The sequence below is a fragment of the Lonchura striata genome, chromosome 2 (genome assembly GCF_050655825.1).
Source record: "Lonchura striata isolate lonStrDom1 chromosome 2, ASM5065582v1, whole genome shotgun sequence".
Classification (NCBI taxonomy): Eukaryota; Metazoa; Chordata; class Aves; order Passeriformes; family Estrildidae; genus Lonchura; species Lonchura striata.
The window spans coordinates 110,942,231-110,965,041 of record NC_140704.1 but is presented as its reverse complement, the minus strand read 5'-3'; the positions used below and the strand labels follow the sequence as shown (position 1 = coordinate 110,965,041).

Genomic DNA, 22,811 nt, shown 5'->3' with positions numbered 1-22,811 from the left:
CTTGAAAGATTACATGAAACATTGCCAGGCTGACTTTCATGAGCATATCACTTTCTAAAATTTATATAATCAAGGGCATAATTTTAGAGGTGTCTGTAGATGCCTTACAGTATTTCAGCAATAACAAGATAATAGTTTTAATTCTGCATTGTACCCTGCAGTACCTACACAGAGCAGGCTTGTCAGGTGAATTGAGCTATGCATACTTCCAATACTGTTTTGGTGGAATATGGAACAAATAAAACACATTATTAGCTTCAGCTGGGGAAAAATGTCAATTGTTTGGTCTAGAGGCCTTAAAAAACATGAGTGAAAAAGCTCCAAGTATTTCTGGAAACACCCAAGTAGAAAATAACACATATCACACCCAAGTAGAAAATAACACATATCAAGAAGGAATAAAGGAATAAGCAACTACAGCTATGCTGCATAGTCCCAATATTTTTTTACTATATGTTTGACCACTGCTGCACCAGGTGGTCCCAAAGATTTGCCAAATGCCTTACTAACAGATAGAGGAAAAAAAAAAAAACACCTCACTGTAGTTCAGCAAAGTCTTAAAAAAAAAAAAAACAAACAAAAAACAAGAAAACCAAAACCAATCGAACAAACCACACATGCAGAGAGAAAACCCACAAAACTTAAAATTTTAAGTGATTTGCTCTACAAAGCTGCTCAGTTATAACTCAAAGGAATGATGCTTAATTTGAGGCTCAAATGAAGAGGGAAGAAAGAGCAAGTCACATTCACCTTTCCCAGAAACAAATTGAATTACCATTCATCTTTCAGTATTCTAACAGAAGGGTGGAAAAAGGGAAAAAAACCCAAATAAAAAACCCCCGAACCAAAACACTTCATTCCTCTAATTTGTAGACTCTGCAAATTGCTCTGACTAAAGCAGCAACCCTTTCTCAGTTTAAGCAATGGCATAAAGCAGAAGTTGCCTGATTCTCTTTAGTATAACTTTACACACATGATGTTTGCCTCATATATATACAGCCTCCAGTGTGAAAGGAGGAGACTGACTCAAGAGTAGTCATATGCCTAATTTAAATCTTGTAGGCACATCAAGTCAATTCAAGGAGCCTTTAGAGGTTAAGCATTTCATTTGTCATTACACTGCATAAGAACACAAATGTCTGCAGAATCTCCATAAAATGGACCATCATTTTTTCCTTTGACTGAGGGCAAACCTCAAAGCACTCCACAGCCCTTCTCTCTGGTCACCAGCAACAGGAGCTGAGGGATGCAGTTATGCCAGGGGACATTTAGGTTAGATATAGGAAAAGGTTCCTCCCCCAAAGGGTGCTTGAGCACTGGAACAGGCTCCCCAGGGAATTGGTCACAGCATCAGCCTGACAGACTTCAGGAAGCATTTGGACAACATTCTCAGGCACCTAGTATGATTTTTGGGGCCCTTCCCTGCCAGGAGTTAGACTTCAATGATCCTCATGGATCAGGTTCCTGAAGTATAGCCATTTTCCAGTAACCATGCACTAGCATTTTACTGTTAGGCTAAGATATACACTCCTAAAATCTAGCCCTTAACTAAATAAAGGAAGAATGTCTAACCCAAAATTTCTCAGCTGAGAAATACAGATCATTATTTTCAGCTACACATCACCTCAAAAAAAAAAAAAATGAAAAATTTGATAAGGTCCTCAGAGTATTTTTATTTTTTTTTTATTTTTAATTCATGTGCCAAGTTAACAGCTAAAGTGTGTGAGAATTCTTAAGCAGGTTGTGCTCTCACTATCTCACATTATCATTCATAACTGCTTTATGAGAATAATCAAATATATGCAGTAGAATACAATTTTTAGATCAAGTTAAAGAAAAAACACAAACAAAAAAAAAAAAGCCACCAAACCCTCTAGGCCTCTATAGGGTAAATTAAAGCATTTTGTGAAAGGAAATACTGACATAAACAAAGGCTTTGAATTTCAAATATCCTTCAAGAAGCTCTTAAATGGAGACTCTACTGCTGATAAATAAAAAAAAGGCTGTATTTTGCCTCTATCTCTATAAATTGCTAAAGAAAACGTCATTACATTAGCTTAGACTCAAAGTAATTTTTCCATTTTTAATGCCTTATGATTACTAAAGGTTTTTAAGCTCTTGAAGAAGCCAGCAACACATATCAAGGAGACAAAACTGGAATGCAAATAACCTTCTAGCTGTCTGTCAATCTAAGAGCAATATACTGAGCTTTATTTCAACCTTCATGGCTTTTCTGCAGGCTTCAGCCTGTATTACAATGAATTGTGCACATGATGACAGGCATTTGCATCTCCACAGATTTGGCTCCCAAATTCAAAATTGATATGCCAAAGCTCAGAACCCTCTCAAAAATCTTTCTACTGCCTCATGAAAAGTTTGGGCAGAATATTGCTTTCGTCTGTTTAAGGGAACCAGTGAATACTCCTCTGCAAAACTCTGGGGACCATCATCACTTCTAACACCAGCCGAAGAGCTGGCTGTCCCAGTGCCTCCAGTGCTGCCATCATTGTCTTCATCCACTGAAAATAATTCCTCTCCTATCATGGAGGTTGAGCTAACATCTTCATCTAGATCACATGGCAACACACAGCTCCTAGAAGGATGGCCTTCTTCTCGTTCAGTCTTTGAACAAGCACAAGTGCAGCCTCTGACCCAGCATTGAGGAGTTTCTTGCTTCACCCAGTGTCTGGAAGCCCTAGCCATCATTCCCATAACATCTCCATCATCGGGCACTGCAGGACTCCGAGAGCTTCCACCATTGCAGTGCATGCTCACAGGCGGGGCACAACTGCTAAATTTGTAGACTGCAGGGGAAAGCAATAAGATTAGATCATGCAGAACAAAACAAAGATCCAAAGCCAAGAAAAAGCTTGTGTCTGATTGTCCATACACTACCAAATTACTAAATATTTTAAAGGTGCCTCATACCACTTCCCCCCAACCTCTCCATAAGCCTTTGAGGAAATAAATTGTTTATCACAAGACTTAGCATCATTTTCCCAAGGTCAGAATTAAGAATTAACTGCACTCTGTTTTGCTGGACTCTACTTTTGTAAAAACAGCCCTTCCTATCTTCCCAGTAAGGGCAGAGAAACCTCACACTCTGGTTAACTAAGACTGGAACTAAAGCCAGGGAAAATTACCACAATGCTCTTGGATTTCAGTGTTCTCCCAGCTCCATACAAACCACTGCAGCAGTCCTGCAATCCATCTAACATGCTAACTTTAAGAGAAGACTACAACAAAAAAAAAAGACATTTGAAGAAAGGTAAAGACCTAACTACAAACCTTTCTTGAGCTTCAATTCTTTATTTTTCCTTTCATTCAAGAGCTTAACTCATTTGACTTACTCCTGACTCTTTTTATCACCCCTGCCTCTCCTACACCCTCCACCCCTCCAATATAGCAGCTCTTGTTTTCTCTGTCTTTGTGGTCTTTCTCTCATCTCAGAAGTAGTAAGAAAAGGGAGTTTTGTCTTTGAAATATTGATACATAACCTTCCCAATCTTTATCAAGGCCCAGCTGTGGCCTATGAAAAGGGTTTGTGTTACATAATCAAACCTGCTCCCAGGCTACAGGAACTTCCACCACTCTGAACAGCAAGCACAGAAGGGTGTCTGGAGCTCTCCATGATCTGACCATGAAAATTTCCTCCTCATGAGAGGAAGTCCATGTGTATAAAAAATCTCCACAATTTAGGAGGCTTCCTGCACATGTAAGCTGGCTGTAAAGTCTAGAATCTAACTGCCTACCTGTTATAACAAGGACACCTGGTAGCATCCTTGCCTTGCAGTTCTACTGCAAAGAAGTCTTTGGGTTCCTCAGGACAAGAGCCAGTAGGAAATTACTGTGCTGCTCCTTCTCTAACCCCAAGCCATACTGGGTGGGGACAAACCCAGTAGAGCCTACATGACATTTGCTCTTGGTGAGCTGCAGAGACGATCTACACAGTGGGAGGGTAACACTGCTGAGGCAAGTAACTCCACTCAAACCCTAGTGAACCAGCCTGAACTCCAAGCACTGTATAAAGAGGCCTTGAACTAAGTTTCAAAGCCAGAGATATGTCACATAAAAGAAGGAATTCTAGAGTAAGCCCTCTAAGATGATATTTCTCTGTTTTCTTTGTAAGCAAACAGAAGGTTTTAGCTCTTGGAGAAGAAAGCCAGAGCAAGGACACATAACAAAGTTTTGTGCAGCTGCAAACAGCAGCTCTGAAAATGCTAACAAGACAGCCATAGCGGTATCACCTAGAGCTCTTTTACTTTTGAACCCTTATTTTGAGGGAGCTTCCTATGTGAATACAGACAAGACAAACAAGGAAGAGCAATTGAAATTAAGCAGCACTCAACCCCCTCCTCAGCCAATACTATTAACCCTTTCTCACAGATCACCTTGAAAGGTCCTTGGTTCATCTTCTTCTTGGGGCTCAGGAGCTGTCTGTCTACGCCTTCTTCTCCGGGATCTAACTGGCCGAGCTCTGTCAGGCTTCTGGGTTTGGCTGTCTGGTGCAACATCCTCTTCCCCAGGGGAACCCAGGGCTCTCAGGCTGGTCTGTTGAGCCATTTAAATAGGGTCCACCTAAAGCTAAGAGTAAAGGTCAATGAACAGGGGATCTATCATGAAGTTACCAGTTTCACAAGAAAATGGGAAACAGAATCCAAGAGCTGCAAAAGCACATGATTAACTTATATGTTACAAAGTTCTAAATCAACACCAACTGACCTTCCCTAGCATAACCAGACCTTACCTTGCAATTTAGCCCTTCTTCTTTTTGAAAGGGCCCCTTTCCTTATTCCTAGGTAGGAACACAGTGGTAACTCCACTGGTAGGGGAGGTGGAGAGGACTAGGGCTATAAGAAGCAAACAAATCACTGGAGGAGGAGCTAACACAGCATCTTCTCATTTGTAATCAGGAAAGCCTTTTCAGGCCTGATGAAATAAGGAGACCACAAAACCTGCCTGTGATGTTTGGGTCTTAAAGGAGCACACAATCACAAAGTTTCCTTGGTTCTCAAAGAGGCAAAAAGGAAGGGTGAATTTCTCCTTTGGCTGAGGTATGATCAGCACAGGGACAAGGGTAGAATAAATAGTTTTTACTTCTTTGTAACATATAAGCATATTTTATCCTACTGTTTTCTAAGATTTTTCTTTCAGTTTTATTCTATGAAAGTGTCTGCCACAGTAACTGGAGTAGGTACTTCTTCCTTTCTTCCAGTGGCGCTATTTCCTAGATATTTGAAAATACAGTCTTCCTTCTGGACTATGTGACCCTTGTACGGCTCCCCACCTTAAGTTCAATTAGCTCATAGATTTTCACTAGCTTAAGTGTTTCTTAGGCTTCTTCTAGCACTATATGAGTTCCTCTGAGGCCTTTTCACAACTCTTTGAGGACTACAACATTTCACCAAAAAATCCCTCAGGTCTATAGTGAAGAAGAAGCAATTTATTATCTGTGCTGCTTTCTGTACACTTGCTAATGTACAAAGAGAAGAGGTAGATCTAAAATAAAGGACTAAACCAAAGAAAGAGTCATCTCTGAGTCACTTGTCATCTGGTGTTTGAAAGGGCAAAGTTGCTAATGTTGCATGGCAGCCTGTCCATCTGCACACTCCCAGGCTAGAAGATAGTCCAGAATGGATGAGGGTGGATACACTTTCCAAACGCACTGAAAGCTTGATGAACTTCCTGTGGACATGGGCTGTTTTGGTATTTATGATTATAATCATCACCTTAAAATAAAATAATGTTGAGCCCTGGGTTAGAAATGTAACTGGTAAATCTTGTGTTTTCTCCTTGTCATATTTCAGAAGTAGCTAATTAAATGCAGACTTACTGAGTAGCAGCAGACCAAAGAAACCTCACTTCATTTCTGGGCTCTGCTATGTACGTGTTCAGCAATAAAATGCTTTTTCCCCTCCTGACCTGTCAAAGGCAAGGGCATCGTAGCATGAGTTAGTGCTGGGGGATGTGGGGGTGGGTAAGGAATGGTGGCCCAGAAGCTGAAGTGGACAAAGGCTTGATGATCCAGCTCATATGACCTAATAGACTGTGTCACTGCCTTTGGGAAATACAAACCTCCTGACACATGCCCTTGGTTGGAAGGTCAGAATAGAAAAGGCCAAGCTCAGAAAATGAAGCCCTCCAGCTGAGAAAAATAATCCAGCCATGGATTGGAGAAAGCTTTATTTTCTCCTCCAACTTTTTTTTCCCATATTTTCAGAGTTGATACGTTGCTGTAGTGCACTTCACATCTGATTAAATTAGTCACATTGCATTATGCCATATCAAATGTGACATGTTGCAATGGAATGTGAACAGCATATAAAGATGTGCTGGCACCACAGAGCTGCTACCTGCTTCTGACACATCACTCAGTTAGCAGCAGGTAAGGGAGGCATGCAAGGTTCAAATCCTTCCTTGTTATTTAGTTGTACTTTTGCAGCTAAACAGTAGTTTATTGTGTGGTTACATAATTTTGCATCAAATTAGTACTCAGTTACTCCAAGAAATTCTTAACTACCTCACACCTGCTTGTGGTAACACACAAGGAAGTATCTAATCAGGATTCAGCCTAACCCTTAAAAGCATACAAAATATGCTAACTAAAAGTAGGCTAGCAAAGTTTAGAGCATGTAGACAATTGCAACCTACAGAGAACGGGATAGAGGCATCATGCTATTGCTTGTGTGCATACAGTTAATATTATTTTGGGGGCTGCAGGAATCCCACCACAGGGAAACTCTAAAACGTAGCTCAGTGACTAAGCACCTCCTGTTCGGCTGATATCAGTGCAGCTCTTGTGGGGATCTGCAATGAATTGTAACTACTACACCAATGAAGAGCACAAGGAAAACATTAATGTGCTAGTCCACCTTTCTTATGGTAAATGCCCACGCCCCTGCATGGCAACATAGATCAAAGGATTAAAGAAGATCCATACTAATTTGATCTTGACCAGACCACTACAAATGCACAGCCCAATATGTGTTCACCCTGGACTTGATGTTTCATCTGGAGTTCTTGCAGGATATGTTGAAAGAGACAGGAACAATTTCAGAAAGAAGGTCTGTTAAACTACTTGCCAAAAAGGGTTCTAGCTCATTGCCACTTTTCTTTCATGTTCCTATAAGTCAATACCAGTATCCAGTATATACCAAATGACTGAGCCTTCCTATGAAATTACTACCTCAGCAGTCAGCAAAGCCATTTCATTGGGCAATCCTAAAAGACCAGAATGGGGAAGTCCTGGTACAGGGCTGGCCATACAGCTTATTTCATATGTATCTAATTAAATATATTTTTTAAACCATGTCATATTCACTTTGTACTAATCATCTGAGGATGTAAGTTTTTAAGTTGCAATTATTAATTTAACTTTTTTCTCTTTTGCAGTAATGTGAGTTTTTTGACAATTCTGGAAGCCCCTGGCTCAGGGGTTTTAGGGAGCCATAGCACAGCAGAAAGCTCTCCTCACTTGAAAAAAGTTCCTGTGACTAAAAGGGTTTAACTAGGTGGATGCAATGGGGACTCCCACAACTCAAAGGCAAAGTTGCTAATGAGTGTGCGTGATATAGAGACACTACATGAAGCTGAAGAAGGAGGTTGGCCTAGCTGGGAGGCTTTGGTAACTCAGTCTCAGCAAATCTAATTGCAGAGCTCATGCTCATTACCATGTGTTCCCTGAGGAAGCTGTGTCCTATTCTGTGAATCTTTCACAACATCCATCTCTCTTGTTCTGGAAAGATAATAAACAGGTTCTGACAACTTCTGTGGTTCTTCTTTCACAGTGGAAATCCTTTTGCCAAAGGTACCTGGGCACTGCACTGTCAGGTAAATACACAGTTACAATATATCTGTGAGAGGAATAGTGCACAGGCTAGAATCATCAAAGTTGTACTCAGCCTCTTAACCACATTTTACATTATGCTGTCTGTTTTTCAGACTCTTTCATAACTAAACATGTTAAATCCACATGAATGCAAATTGATGTTCTGAGTTTTATGATGACATTGTTGAGTATTCTCTTTCTCACAGTTTCCAGTTCTGCCTGCGGGCAGGTATCCCCAAAAAGTGCATGTGTGTCATAGTGCTTAATGAAAAATGGTTTTGACTAATTAAAATCAGGACCATGGCTGTATACTTAAGAAGAAGCCAGAATGCCTGAACACACAGACCTTGCTTGGGAAAATCTCCATTGTAGGGTACACCAAGAAGTCAAGCCCACTGAACAATTCTAGTGTCTCTGCAGCAGACCTCTGAAAGCCTCATAGAAAAAGCTATAGCTGACATGGGATATATTTCTCTTTGCTTTTCTCATTCCCTGCAATTGGCTAGTTTTGAATATTTTCCAGTGTGTGATCCAGAAAGGGAGGACCAGTCCCATTCAGAGATTGTCCTGGCTTCCCTTTTTTGTCTTTCTGAGGGCCCTCTTTTTTCTCATTCAATTTGATACATATTGAGTAGATGAAATGAATAACAAAAGGCAACTGTGTTGTAATTAATGCACATATGTAAAACCAGTGCTGCATAGCTGACCTTTCCATTTCTGTATATTTGGCTGGGTATAAAAGAATCTGCCAACACAATTTTCCATTGGCAATGCTGTGTTTATGATTGTACCGAACTGTAACACTCTCTGTGTTCTGGTGGATGAATATAGTAAGAAGGCTGGTGATTGTGAAACCAGGTCTGGATCTGAGGTAACCCAGTGTAGTGCTTCTTCAGAAGTTTGAATCAGTTCCAGGAGGATGTGTTCTCAACATTCCCTGGATTCATCTGCTCAAGAGTCCCTGTTCCAAATATGGGAAATTTGAAAGAAATACATTAAGTACACGGTAATATACTCACACCTGCAGCATGTCTGATGGAGAGCAAAGGGCTGATGTTTGAAGGAGTCTGATGGGTACAGACTCCCAAAAGAGTCTGAAGAAGCTGTGGGCACCACAAAAGGTACCTTAAGCTCAAGAGGGTATCTCAGGTTGGTTCTGAATTAAAACCACTATGGGTTTCCTCTTAGGCTATGGATGATCTTACTTGCATGGTTATCATCAAAAATGAGTACCTTCCTGCCACCCCTTACTGGCTACATCCATGGGTGTAATAAATCCTACATAGCAACCTAGGCAGACCTTTTCTGAGGCTTTGAGGTTAAGATCATACATGGGTGTATGACCTGGTCTTTGGCTGGTAATGACTTCACATAAATGTGGCATTTGAGCAGCTGCAGTCTGGTTTGGGATTGCTATAATTTATACCACAGATGATGCTGGCTTCTATCCAGGCCAGGATCTGGGAGGACCACAGCCTTGATACTCATGATTGGCCCAGTAAAGATGGGGAAATTTGATGCCGCCCCAGCAGTAAAGCCAGGATTTTAACTGCCTGTTCAGCCATTTGATTTGTCTGGAGGCCTGGTGTGCCTATCTCTGTGCTGGGGAATGTAGAGGAAACACAGTTTAATACTGAAGCCACTAGAATGGAAAAGCTGCAATGTTGCCCTCCCTCTTCACCCACTTGGTTTAGCCTGATAAGCAAGGAGCATCCAAAGTGCTTCCAGGAACACGTGTGCACACACAGATGTGATGATCCCAGCATGGCCACTGCTGCAGCCAGAGCCATGTGTTTCCAGCCACCAACAAACCCTGTGCTGCAGAGGCACACTCTGGGCACAATGGGAGCAGGAGCTTCTGCCTTTGCAGGAAGAGTAGGAGGTTTAAAAAAGCCCTATGAATAAGGACTGCTATTGCTCCTTTAAAACTATAGGGAAACTACTGTTTGGTCACTCCTGAGCTTCATGGTTGCCACTGGAGGGTTCAGGTGAATGGGAGAAGGAGTTTTTATTCAGCCTAGTTAACATCAGGCCACAAATTTAGGAGTGGAGTTATCTTGGGCTTTGTACAGGCAGGAAATAAGAGATAGAGTGGCCTCTTCAGGAGCCATTTCAGGTTCACTGAAATCTGAATGGCTGCCTAAGGCTTTTCCCCTGCCCTGGCTTCATGGAGACCTCATAGGCACCACCCTGGTGACTTGATCGCGTCAGTTTGGGTGAATCCAGCCCTTCAAGCTCAGATACCCTCACAAGTAACTTCAGGGCTACAAGGGACTATTAGGAAATGAACTCAGTGAATTTTGCTGCAGAAAGTCATCCAGACATCTCCCTGTGTACTGCTAGGGCTTGTCTCTTGTGGAGCTGGCTGCTGTCTGCCAGCCCCTGGGAGTCCCTTTTAAGAGAGCAAAGGCTGGTGTCTGCTGTTTAGGGGCAAAGAAACAGAAGCAACGGGAGATACAGGTGCACAGAGCCACAGGGTGGGCCAGAGGAAGGTTTAGAATTAATGATTGTGATTGACTATTTGTTTATTCTTCACCCTTAACTGGCAAAGGCTCTTCTGACTTTCATTCAGAACAGAATGCAGACAGAAGCAAGGCAGCTTGTACTTTGTGAGTGGGGAACAGAAGATGCCTGAGGGACACCTTCAGCTCCCTAGAGGTGCCATTGGTGAAATGAGCATGGTTAAGAGGCCACTTTCTTTGGTAGCCAATTAAGTGTAATCTGAGGAGCACCCAGAAGGGCTTGTGAGCTCCCATAGCCAAGTGCTCGCCCCGGCTGAGCCCACGAGGTCCCTCATGCTCCAGCTCCTACAGGAAAGAAACCTGGGCCTGTGTGAACCAGATCCAGAAAGGAGCCAAATTCTGGCACACAGCCTCAGCATCTTGACATAGCCTCTTTCAGGAGGAAGACAGAGGGAAGGAAATCTGTCTCAGAAGGCTTTCCTTCAGTGTTTAGTGGAGCCTCTCTACGCTGCTTCTGAAGCCCATCAGCCCCTTGCCTGCTATTTTATTCTTCACACCCAGGCAGCAGGTTACAGCTTCGCTGGTAGATATGCAGCCAACTTGTCAGGATGTTTTCCAGTTATCCACAGCCAGTCATCATAGCAGAGTGCAAGCTAATCTGCTAGCTACTGAATTTGCATATACACAGGCTTTAATAGCAGTGAAAGGCACTTTCTGTGAACTCTGTAGCTCTTATACAACATTTTCAATTAATATCTGCTCACTCGAGTTAATGGATTTCTCCCATAATATTTACAAGACTGTATAGACTCTCTCTTTTGACTAATTAACACATCTTTAAATTCCTTTGACTAAAGCTTTTCGTTGTCTAGTGAGTAATATTTAATTTATCAGGCTTTAGATCCAACTGTTTGGGGGGAGGAGTCACAGGCTTATTAAAAAACAGTCTTTAATATTCTGTCTTCTTATAGTAAGACAATGTAGCAAGTCTTCCACTACATCCTTTGGTATTGTGAAAGCTTCCATTTTATGCGTGCTTTCATTTTAATGGTGCCATTTCACTTTATGTGGGGAAGCCAGGGTAACTGATTTTTTCAGTTCAGAGGACTACACCTTCACTCCAAGCCTCATTGTGCTTACAAGAAATACACAGCACCATGAAAACTGGCATTGCCTTTGTCCCAAGAGACTGAGCAATGCTTTGTGATGAAAATTATCTTTGCCTGAAGCCAAAAGAAAAAAAAATAAAACAGGATAAAATCCTCTACCATCTACCACAGCTTCTGTCACCAGGATTGCTGAAGAACTGGAGACACAGTCTTCCATATTGCAAGAGTTACTCACAGCCTTTATGAAAAGAATATATTAGAAGCTGATGCCTTCAAAACAGACCTCCACACCTCCATTGCTAGAAGTAAATTAAGTCTGGTTTCCCTCACAATGACACCTCGGTATCAACCACACATTTGATTTTCTCAAAGTGCACGTGTGTGCTCTTCCTGGAGTGCCTGATTCTGGACTCATGTCATCAGGCACGGACATCTGACTCTTTTTAATTCCTCACTTCAGCACCTCTGTGCTACAATTAAAGTTTATCCGCAAGAATAGTCAATCAAAGTAGATAGCACAGATCTTTGTAAGAGGAGACCTTTACTTTAAGGAGCAATAAAAACTTTGTTTTAAAAAACCACACAAGTGGCATCTGATTTAGCAGCCTTTGAACTCAGCAGCCTGAGTGTGGAAGTTCAGAGTGTTTGGCTATTTGTTCAGGTGGATACCACTGACACTTGGGGGTCATATTTTTCAGATTTTCTTTTCTATCATAACACTAGGAGATTTCTTTTTAAAACAAGAAAAAATACAGTTGACGCCACAGAGAGAGTGAAGAGGACAATCTGTCTCTTTTAATCCTTGCAGGGGATTTCATGTTTAAATCGTACAACATGGTAGTCTCAGAATCCTCAAAAAGAGGTTTGAGTATCAATATTCACTAGTAAGGGTATCCCTACTAGGTAAATTGAAGCAGATTTCTACTTTTTCTTTCTGAAAAAAAATCTGTTTCATAAGACTCCAAGTATTACTTAAAATGCAATAAGTACTAAGATGCTTGCACATAAAGGTAAAAAAGCAACAACAACACAGACTAGCTTACACTTTTTCATCATTTTATTTCTATAGTGAAATTTAGTTTCCCACATGGAAAAATAAACCAAATAGTAATATAGGTCCCTAAATGTACTTTTCATAATGACCTTATAATAAGCAAAGCTGGTGGCCTCACATGTTATATAGTTCTATTAAAATAAAAGTGCCTGCTTGTTAACTTCCCCTACCCAGACATTTTTTGCTGAAGTTCTCAGTACCAGGTGTCTACCTATGTTGACTGGTTTTAAAAATCTTTTTTGCCAATTTTTTTCCAGCTATTTTCCAATCTACATTAGAAAACCAGCAAGGGTATTGTTCTTCCCAAATTTAAAATTCTGGTAGTCTTAACTTTGAGGCTTTTGAAGGCCTTATGCTTCAAAACAGGGATCTGATATTTGGCACAGTGTGACCTTTCCAAAAGGAGGCGATTTACCATGCAAACCCTTCAAAATATGAAGCATCAAGATTTTGAAGTGTTAGATTTTAAGAGCTTCATGTCTCAAGCTCTGGTTCCTATTAGGTATGGTCTAGACAAAGATGAAACAGAATTTTCTCAAATTTTTCAAATTCCTGGCATGGATAGGTTGGAGCTGGGTGGCCACTCGATGCAAGCTCACGGGAGCTCTTTCATGCTCACAAAGGACTCCCAGCAAAGCACCAGCAGCCTGGCTCAGTGATAGCTGTTCTCACAGTTCCTTTGTTTTGCTGTCTTATTGGAAATATCAGAACACTCAGAGCTGTTGAGGACCCTAATAATGGCAGTCCTTTAAATAAATGCTGTGCTTTGTATAATACATGCATAACACTTAGCCTCCTATGCACATACCTTATATAAAAGAGTTGTATGTACTCATATGCATAGATGCAAGTGGGTTGTTCTGAAAGTTCATATTCTTCATGCCTCAAATTCAGGACTTGAAATTCTTGAATACTTTGGATCTTTATTTCTGTGGGCCTTAGTTCATCATTGATAAAGACAACAATCTTTCTTTATTTTGTATCAGTGTTGTGAAATTATTCTTCCTTACTGTTTGAGGCCATCCAGTTCTACGGTGAGGTGTACCATAAACCATAAACCTGTCCACACAGACAGGAGGAATTCTGTCTTCTGAGCAGTATTTGAATGTTGTGAAATACATAAAACACATGACCATACACTGAACAGCTGAAAGACAACATTGAATAGTTGTTCACTCTTTCAAACATTGAGTCCTGCAAAGATCCAATGGAAGAAATGGAATTTGGTCAGGTAACAAAGAATCTTATTTAAACATGACATTCATTCAAGGACACTCTGAATTCTGAGTTTGAGATCTTAATACATATTTGCTTATGCATCTTCTTTTTTTATCTTGTATTCCATAAAATTATTTTAATTTTGTTTGTGTGATATAATCTCAAGCATGAAAGGATCACTTTGGCAAGCGAATACTGCCATTCATCTGTACTGTAGAATTAATTTCATTTGTGTCTGCTGAAAACAAAGCATGGTGAATATACTTCTTTTAAAGAGTGTCAGTGTAAAATGACATTTAACATAGAAGCTATCTTCAATTAAAAAGGAAAAAAAAATAGTGAATAAGGCAAGAAATGAACAAAAGAAACAGTATGCCCAAGAAAGTACTAATTTAGACTAGCAAAGAGCTGAGAAGAGCTATTGAGCAATTTCATTATCACATCCTTTTCAAAGAAGGAAGGTTCCTGCTTTCCTATTTCACGATAATTGGATAAAGAAATGTGGGTGGGAGCACAATTCATTGCAGAATTTGATGAATTATTTACTAATTAAGGAGAGAAACTGGATAGTATGAGCTATATTATTTTGATATGAATGTTCCTTTTACTATATTATTTATACACATGCAATTGTTGCTTTTATTAACTAAGAGGTTAATCACTTGAATGGGATGCTTTGCATTCTTTACAATTACATACACCAGCAAATTGGCTAATTTTATGTGAAAAAAAAAATAACCTAGCAATTTTTCTAGTACTTATCTGTATGGTGCAGTTTAATAACATTTTTGCACTGTGTAAAATGAATAAACCAGCTGGTCTCGTGTTTTGGCAGCAGCACTGCACATTGCACCATGGCACTCAGAGGCTCAGGAGCACTCGTCGGGGTCCAGGCGCGCTGCAGAGGTGATGACACACAACTCCCCCAGGCTGGAAGATGAACCTGATGATGAACTATGCATCCAGGCATCCTGTTCAGGGGGCAGGCTTGTAAATGACTACAAAGGTGACTGCCTCATTTTTTTTCTGAAGCAGGGAGTGCCATTTTGTTCTAGGAATGTTGTATCTGTAGCAAACTGATCTCTGGCTAGATTTGGTGAAATTATAACTGCCCTGCTCTGTGTGTTACACTCTGCTAGTGCAGAGGATTCAGAGAGCCCCTCCTGCACTCAGCCCTTCAGTTTCAGGGGCTGAAGGGGATGAAGGACTCATCCCTCACACTGCAGTGAAGCCTCAATGTCTCTGCATGCAGAGCACTGGTGCCATTAAACTGCCCACAAGCCTTTCCCCCGTACCATCAGCCAGACTGATCTGACAAGCCCCTTGATGGTAACTCCTCTGTGCTGCTGTTCCACAGAAAGCACACCCAGGGCTTTGTGAACTAGTGCTGTTCAGATAAGATCCAAATAATGGAAAATGTGCCTAAAGGAAAAGGATTTTTCATCTGGACATCTCTTCATATCTAGATCAACTCACCAGAACACCAGAGCCCACACTGTAGCTGTCCATACCACTTAATTTTTTTTTTTAACACACAAATAGATTGTTAAAAAAAAATCCCAAACATATGGTCTCCAGATAGAAACACCTACCCCTATTTAAAATATATAAAAATATGAAAGAATCTCTGTTTAGATTCCACATTTACATACCCCACCCTTTCTTTCCTGGTGCATATAAAGACATTGATATGTTAACATCATTTGTTAGTCATTAGAAAAGCAAGTAAAAGTACATGGTTTGGGTTGGTGATGTAATAAGTTATTTAATGATTTTCACTGATTCAATGAAAAAGTATATCTTACTGTTCACTAGAGATGGGGGATGGGAAGTTAATATACATTTTGCTTTAGATATGAAGCATTTTGGGAACATTAATGCATTTTTTTTCAATTGTAACCACATGGGGTTTTATTAAATTTTAAAATGAAAAAAAAGTGCAGATGGGGCAGGTCAGCCATCTAGCTCACTTTTCACATCTTCATAACACACCATAGTGCAGCCAAACCAAGCATTCATGACTGCAGCCCTGGGAAGGTCTGGGGAAAGCCTGAGTCTTGCAGTGAAGGAGTCCATTCCCCACTGCCAGGAATAGACATTTTTTTCCATTTATCAAACTCTTCCCTTTGCAAGAGAGCACAGAAAGACTCTGACTGTTGTGGTTGTTCTGTGCAAGCATCCTTCTTTTACCATGCATTACTGGGACATGGCTGAACATGACCCAGGAGTCCTCAACAGTTCAATCCAGGTTAAAAAAATATTCTTAACTTGTCCAAGATGATTGAACTTCCCCACCAACTGGCAGCTATGTTCCAAAGAAGACATGAGTCAAACATAAGTATCCAACAGAATATCCAACAGAGTATCCAGAAAGAAATTAAAGGGTGAGGAAATAATAATTATAGTAGGAGAGAGGCACAGTTTGTGTTCTCCAGTTGTCCAAGGAAGAAAGCATCCTTACAGCACAGAAGCATGACTGAACTTCAAATCATTATCAAGCTTGGCAGACAAAATTCACTTTCAGAATCAATTTCATTTGAAAATAGTTGTTCCACTAAGACAAACAAAACACACACATCAATATAATAAAGAAAAACATTCTTATGGAACAGTAGTGGAAAACCTTCCATTTAATAATGTCAAAATATGCTAAGGAAAAGAATAAGCTTAATGACTATACCAGCCACCTATTTCATGGAGCTGTGGATGTGTAATTAAAATAAGTTTTCCAAGTGAATTTCTTTTTACCTTACTGAAATACTTCATTTCAGGAAGATTAAATTAAAAACTCCATCAACACTGACATCTTTCTCTAAAACATTTATTCGTTAACAACTATGTCTCCTTCTTTTAATGGAAAATCCATCAATCAAAACTTTTTTACTTGCCCCTACCTTTCTGTTGTTGGAAAGATCAGGCTCCCATTCTGGGCTGGGAAGCAGCCCTTAGGCATAGAGATGCACAAGAGGCTGTGGGGGGTACTGGGGCCCTCGGGAATGGGGACCATCACACCTGAGAATCCAGAGGTCTCGTCCCCTCAGGCATCACTGCTGATTTGAGCACAAAGCTGGGCTGGGGGCAGCAGCAGGCTGACCTTTCCTTCCTGGAGCCTCAGCATGGGGTGTCACTGCACGGAGGCTGAAAATGGGGGAAGGAATATCCTCATTCCAGGACTCCCCCCCACTCCCCCCACATAAGCACAGATTCTTCTAACACATCCATCCAACCATGTAACTCTGGATTTGAGGGCTTATTGGATTCAAGGCATCTGGTCACAGCCTGAACCTGTAAAGAAGTTGAGAGCTGAACAGGGCTGCTGACTTGTAGCAAAGGCAGACAAAAATGAACGCAGTAGATACTACTAAGTGATAGCTCTGCTGGAAGGAATATGCTGAACCATCTTTGCACTTAATTTTGCCTCATTTTGAATAGAAGAGAGGCAAATAACCCAATGGATGTGGCACTCTTATATCAGGAAAACCAAGAAGTCAGTTTTCCACACATACTTTGATGTTATCTCATGTTTTTCCCTGTCTTTCTCAGCTTTAAGAGTCTTGCATTTGCTTAGGTGCTATGAGAAAGCTGCACTGGTCAAGTGAACCCATTGTGGCGCTTCAATATGGCTGGGCTAGCTGTATCTGCACTTTTAAAATGAAAATTTAATAACAGTACATATGGTTGTAATTAAAGAAAAATCCATTTACATCTTAAAATGCACGCATTTTATTGAAACCAGGCTACATAAACACATCTGGAACACAGCTTTAGATAAAAAGCATATGCAGGGTCCGATTCTGTCATTGCTTATGCTGGAGTAAGTAAAAAGTTACACCATCAAAGTGGGTTGACAGGTGTAAGGCCAATGAGAGATCAGAATCTGACCTTGGGCCTTTCATTTCAACAAACAGAACACTGCCAAGTTTTACTTCAATCTTGCAACTTGGAAGAGAGTGGAACCAAAAGTTTATAGCCCATATGAAGGATTATTGTATTACGAGTAACTGAAGTTTATAGAAAAATTATTTCCAATAGTTAGACCTATGGTTCCACTTTCCACTAAAGCAGACAGAAGAGCAGGCAGTAACTTCTCAGCTTTAGTAGTTTTTGGGTTTTTTTTTTAATTGAGAGGTCTGTACTCTAAGCAATGTCCAGCATGTACTGCTACAATTAGTCCATCTCCTATCCTATCTTTCTGAGTTTAAAAGAAATGTAACTGCAAATAACTGTATCATATTTAATCAAGTGGACTCTCCATTTTTTTCATGGGCTTACCTTCTCTTTCAGGAGTGCTCCACCTGTAGATTAAGTACCTGTAGAGCTAAAATGCACAGTCCTGAGTACTTACAACATGTTCTGAAATAAACAGGTAATACAATCTTTCCGCTCTGTTCAGAACAGGACATCAGCAGTGACAAACCAGACAGGTGGGTTCACTCACTTGGAATTGCAGGTATCTTTGGGTTAAATGTATTCCCTTCCTACCAGAATTCTGAAAAACATTAGCCAAACCATTATGGCAGGATGTTAAGCATGCAATGTATTGCATTATGGGACACAAAGCACATTCAAGATAAATACAGTCCTTCTTATTTTTCTCATGTATATGTTCCATCACACGCATCCAGCAGAGCAGTAAATTAAAAACACTTCACCAAGGTAATGGTAGGTAAGTTATTCTGGTTTTACACAGTTTTTAGCTTCCAGACATGGGAGGAATGACTCTGCCTTTGCAGCCAACCTTATCTCTTTTCCAGTGGGTTTCACTTCTCTATTGATCAGCAAGGTCTCAGGATCTATCTGGTAAGATACCAGATTTTAAATTTTGCAAGTGAAAATTAAAACCTTGTCATTCTGGGCTATGTGCTTCCATGTGTGTGTGTATTTTATTGTGCAGAGACAGGCTCGTTCTGTGTCATGTTGTGACCAACATGACGAACATGTGTACCTGCACACTTCATTTAATCCACTGCTATAATACTATAATTCCTAGGATAGAATGTGGCCATCAGCTAGCAGTCCATCACTCTATTGTGAACACTTAAGAAAACACAGTATCTTATATTAAAAGCTAGAGGTGAATTTTAGGTTTGAAGGAATTCAGTTACTCAGAATAGAATTGGGTCCTGAGACAAAAGCTACCATCTTCACCTTTTGAAGCATGCCATGGGATCCTTAATGACCACAGATGGTCGAGGCCTCAATTTTATGTCTCATCTTAGAGAGACAGAACAGCCTTTATAGATCTAGATGCAACTAACTGCTGGCAAAAGCTGAAACTTTTACATTTAATGAAGCTGAGGATCTAAGAGCAAATAGCAACTATTGAACTTGTTATGGACAAACCCAGAGTCTGATTAAGTCCATGGAGCATTCGCTCAAAAAAAAGCAGCCCGTTGTGGTTTACATGTCAACTCTCCTTCACTGTTAAAGAAATCACTAAGTTCTCTGTGGTCTACGGACACAAAAAAGGCGTCTACTCTGTGTACCAGGACCAAAGACTGTGTTTCCAGTGAAGCCTGCGAGCTGTGCTGGGAATGAACTCTCATGGGACTGAGTATCTCATCTGGATATTCACCTGAGAGAAAACATAGCTCAAAATAGGACATTTGGCTTTTGCAATGCAATTACCTTGATATTCTCATTAACACAGCAGAGCCTGCTCTAGGGGCCTTACAGGATGGGAGGCGTAGCCTGGAAGCTCCAAGTAACAGATGATTTTTGAGAGCCTGTGCCAAAGGAGGAGTGTTTCCCCAGGGATTTGTGAATTACCTTTCAAGTTACCACAATAAGGCATGTTATTTTAAAGAGCTTTAGAGGGCAGGATTGTATGGCAAGTCTGACAAAGAACACAAATAATCCAGGGGAAATAATAAGGCTGTATTCTTCAGGCTTATCTTCTTTAAAAAAAAAAAAATTAAAAAATTGTCATCCAACTTTGTAATTTTTGAGTCTATAATTTAGGGCATTAGGTTAGCTTAATTAGCAAGGTTTCTTCTGAATTGGGCCAGGCTGTGTTGAATTCAGACCCCCTAAACTTGTTCAGTTTGCAGTCCACTCTACAGCTCCCTGATGTTTTTGTGCTTTGCAGTAATTTTCTGCTGCTCTGCTGCCTAGCTGCACAATTAACTGGAATGTACAAACATTTCTCCTGGGTTTGACGGGAGTAGAGACCTGTCTGTGTGCTGAAGGTCATGTGAGAAGTTTCGGCAGGGTGCACTGTCTGAAGCGACAGCCTCTTGACATCCCCCTTGCAACCCAGTGTGCTCATTCTAGATGTTTTTTGACCATAGTTTGGCTGCTCTCAGTGTTTATTTTGGAGCTGGAAACTATACCCAAAAGGAGAGTGGTGTTTTTACTGCCCAGCGGGAGGCTGAGCCTGCGAATCGGATCTGATCTGACTCACCACTGTAGGAGAGAAAACAAGCACATCCTGAGCCTCGATCCAAGTGTGGAGTCCTTACCTAAACCCCCAGCCCCAGGGAACTCCAAGAGCTGGAGTTTGGCAATCCTTGAGTCTCTAAAGCATTATCCAGAGACTTGTTCCCATGCAATCACATTTTCAGTGAGGAGGCTTCCTATAGCAATAAGGGGTGATAAGGATTACTGTGATTCTGCATAATTCTACGTAGTTTGAAGTAAGGGGCTTTTTTGTTATCCACTGTGTTCCCCTTCTTGTTTATTGTGTTTAAAATACAGTTCTGGTTTATAATCTTTTTTTAATTTTCCTAACACGTGAAAGCATATATTGAAGGATGTAGGGTGTATGATGACTGATCTTGCTAGGAATCATTCATATCTAAGTCAGACCTGCAACAAAGCAAAGTAGCTCCAGTGGAAGGCATTGATGCTGACTCACAGCAAAGGAGCCACTCAGGGTTGTGCCTCTTGGCTGTCAGGCCTTAATGGGCAGAGGGTGGGGTTAAATTAGAAAATCTCAGTCTTAACTTCTGTGCTGGCTATTCTTTGTGCCAAAGCAATTTCAAATCTACATATGAAAATCACTATAAAATCTACAGTATACTGTTACTGTTGAGCACAAATAATGTTGACATTGAAAGCAAAGCCTATTCACTTTTCACTGTTGAGAAAAATGATATTCAGAGAGAACTGAAATAGGGCTTAACTGAAGGTTACATGAAAGCTATGAAGGGAGCTCCAAGGGAAGTGCTACGTTTTCCCCTCTGTTATGGACAAAGGTGAATGAAGGGAGCAGCAAGATTGGCAGGAAGTCGTATTTAAAGCTGGAGAAGCTGGAGACATAAGATAAAAACTTGTCTGAAAACAAAGTCTCTAGTAAGCAGTACTAATAAAATGAGGGTTCCTTAAGAAAATAAGAGAGTTGCTAATAATAATAATAAAAAAAAAATCTCTGTTTTTATTGCAATATTTAGTCTTTTGGTCTTCTAAATATGGAAGCTCAAAAGTTGCATATCAGTGGACAAGCTCTCCACCTACAGTTAAAAGGGTAGGTTGGTTCCAAGGTGTGATATGATAGACATGTGTAATACTGTATAATATTGCACAGGGGCTATTTTATCTTTCTAAGAACCATGCTGTACAATACTGAACTAGTTTTGCTAGTCCCTCTGATGGATACAAAGTGCAAAGTGGTATCCATATGGCCCTATGGAAGTATAACATCATATTCTTCTAGCTTATACAAGTTTAATCGCACTGAATTAGCATGGGCTGCCCTTTGGTGCTAATTCTTTCTACACTCAGGGGGTTAAAGGAGCTTCATACTATCCAGATGTTCAGTGGCTCCTGCAAATGAGAGATTAGCAATTTTTGCAACTGCTGCTCTTTCTTCTGCTCCCTTTTTAAAGCTGATATTTTCCTTAAGAACTTGCTTAGTATCTGAGTCAGAGGAATCTCTTCCCTCAGGTAAATCAATCAATAGGCTGCACAAGAAAAGGAACAAAATGTAGGGGAGGTAGGCCTGAGTAGTATTAATTTGTTTACAGGAATTGCCTTCCAGGGACCAATATATTCATCCCAGGGTTTCATTCTCCTCTGTGAAATAGGAATCAAACACAGCATTATTTCAGGGTATAAAAATAAAATAATAAAACGTAGCTCAAAGTTCTTCAAAACCCCCCATATTTTTAGTGTTATTCAATAAGTGTCCCTATTAATTTTTCAGATTAGACTATAGATAAAGGATACAGGTACCAGAAATACAGCTCTTAATTCCCACCTGCCACCAACAAGGAATCCTGAAGAGAAATAGGAAAAGTAGCCAAAATTCATTTCAATAAACAAATACCACCTTCATATCCTCTAAGCCTGTCTTTTGTATACATAGGTTTACTGAGGTTCCTGCTGCTGCAAGAGCTATTCAAGCGTGGAATAAGTAGAGCTCCAATGAGACAAAACCTTCTGCCTCATCTGGCATTTTAAAACTTGTTTTCTTGCTGCAGCTCAGCTAGAATTTTTCTAACCTTAACAGAATTGCTAGATTTCACATCTTGCTCTAAAATGTTCTTTTCCGGTGCTCCAGTTATGGTACAGGAAGCAATGAATTGTCTGAGGTAGAAAGCGATATTGGATGTGTGTTACTAGCACCGTAGACTGTACTCTGTGAAACTTCCCTAATGAAGACATGCACCAGTCTGCTCTTGGTGCCCTTCCTCTGCTTTTTATGAAGTCTAGACATGCACTATGCCTGGGAATAAGCTCCTTCTCATGTAGCTCCACAAGCTTCCACACCAAGAAAACTAGGTGGAGATAGTAGCATCTTGTATCAGTTAAGCCGATTTGGGGGCATGCTGGTAACTAGTAATTTGAAGGAAATACTGGCATAAACTTATGACTACTTGAATAAATTTCTTATTTTATTTAATAGGCACTGATGTGTTTGTTTGGTGTCGATCCTCAGCACCCTGAGGGCACTTCTAGCCTTTCCAAACTCAGCCTCCCACAGGGCCACCCCTAGGCATGCCCATTGCTCCGAAACAGTGAGGACCCTAGACATCACAATCCCCCAGTCTACAAGGGGTGGAGAACAGCTCTGGGTAGGATAAAAGGAAAGAGGCACATTGAGGAATAGGGTTCTTCCACAGCAGAGGACTCAGCTATGAGCTTGCAATGATTCCAGTGTGGCCCGTCAGAGATGCACTGCTGCAGCCTGCAACACAGAC

General features: G+C 40.6%; 1 long non-coding RNA gene across 1 annotated transcript in view; it reads right to left on the bottom strand.

Annotated features, from left to right (window-relative positions):
• Nucleotides 1–1,667: 1,667 nt before the first annotated feature.
• LOC146768370 (uncharacterized) overlaps nt 1,668–22,811 on the bottom strand; it is a 63,553-nt gene continuing 42,409 nt past the window's right edge. Inside the window, exons 4-6 of the long non-coding RNA XR_014952878.1 lie at nt 4,748–22,798; nt 4,392–4,584; nt 1,668–2,804 (exon numbers count right to left, since the gene is read on the bottom strand). This is a non-coding gene — a long non-coding RNA (uncharacterized LOC146768370). The remainder of the gene's footprint in view (nt 2,805–4,391; nt 4,585–4,747; nt 22,799–22,811) is intronic.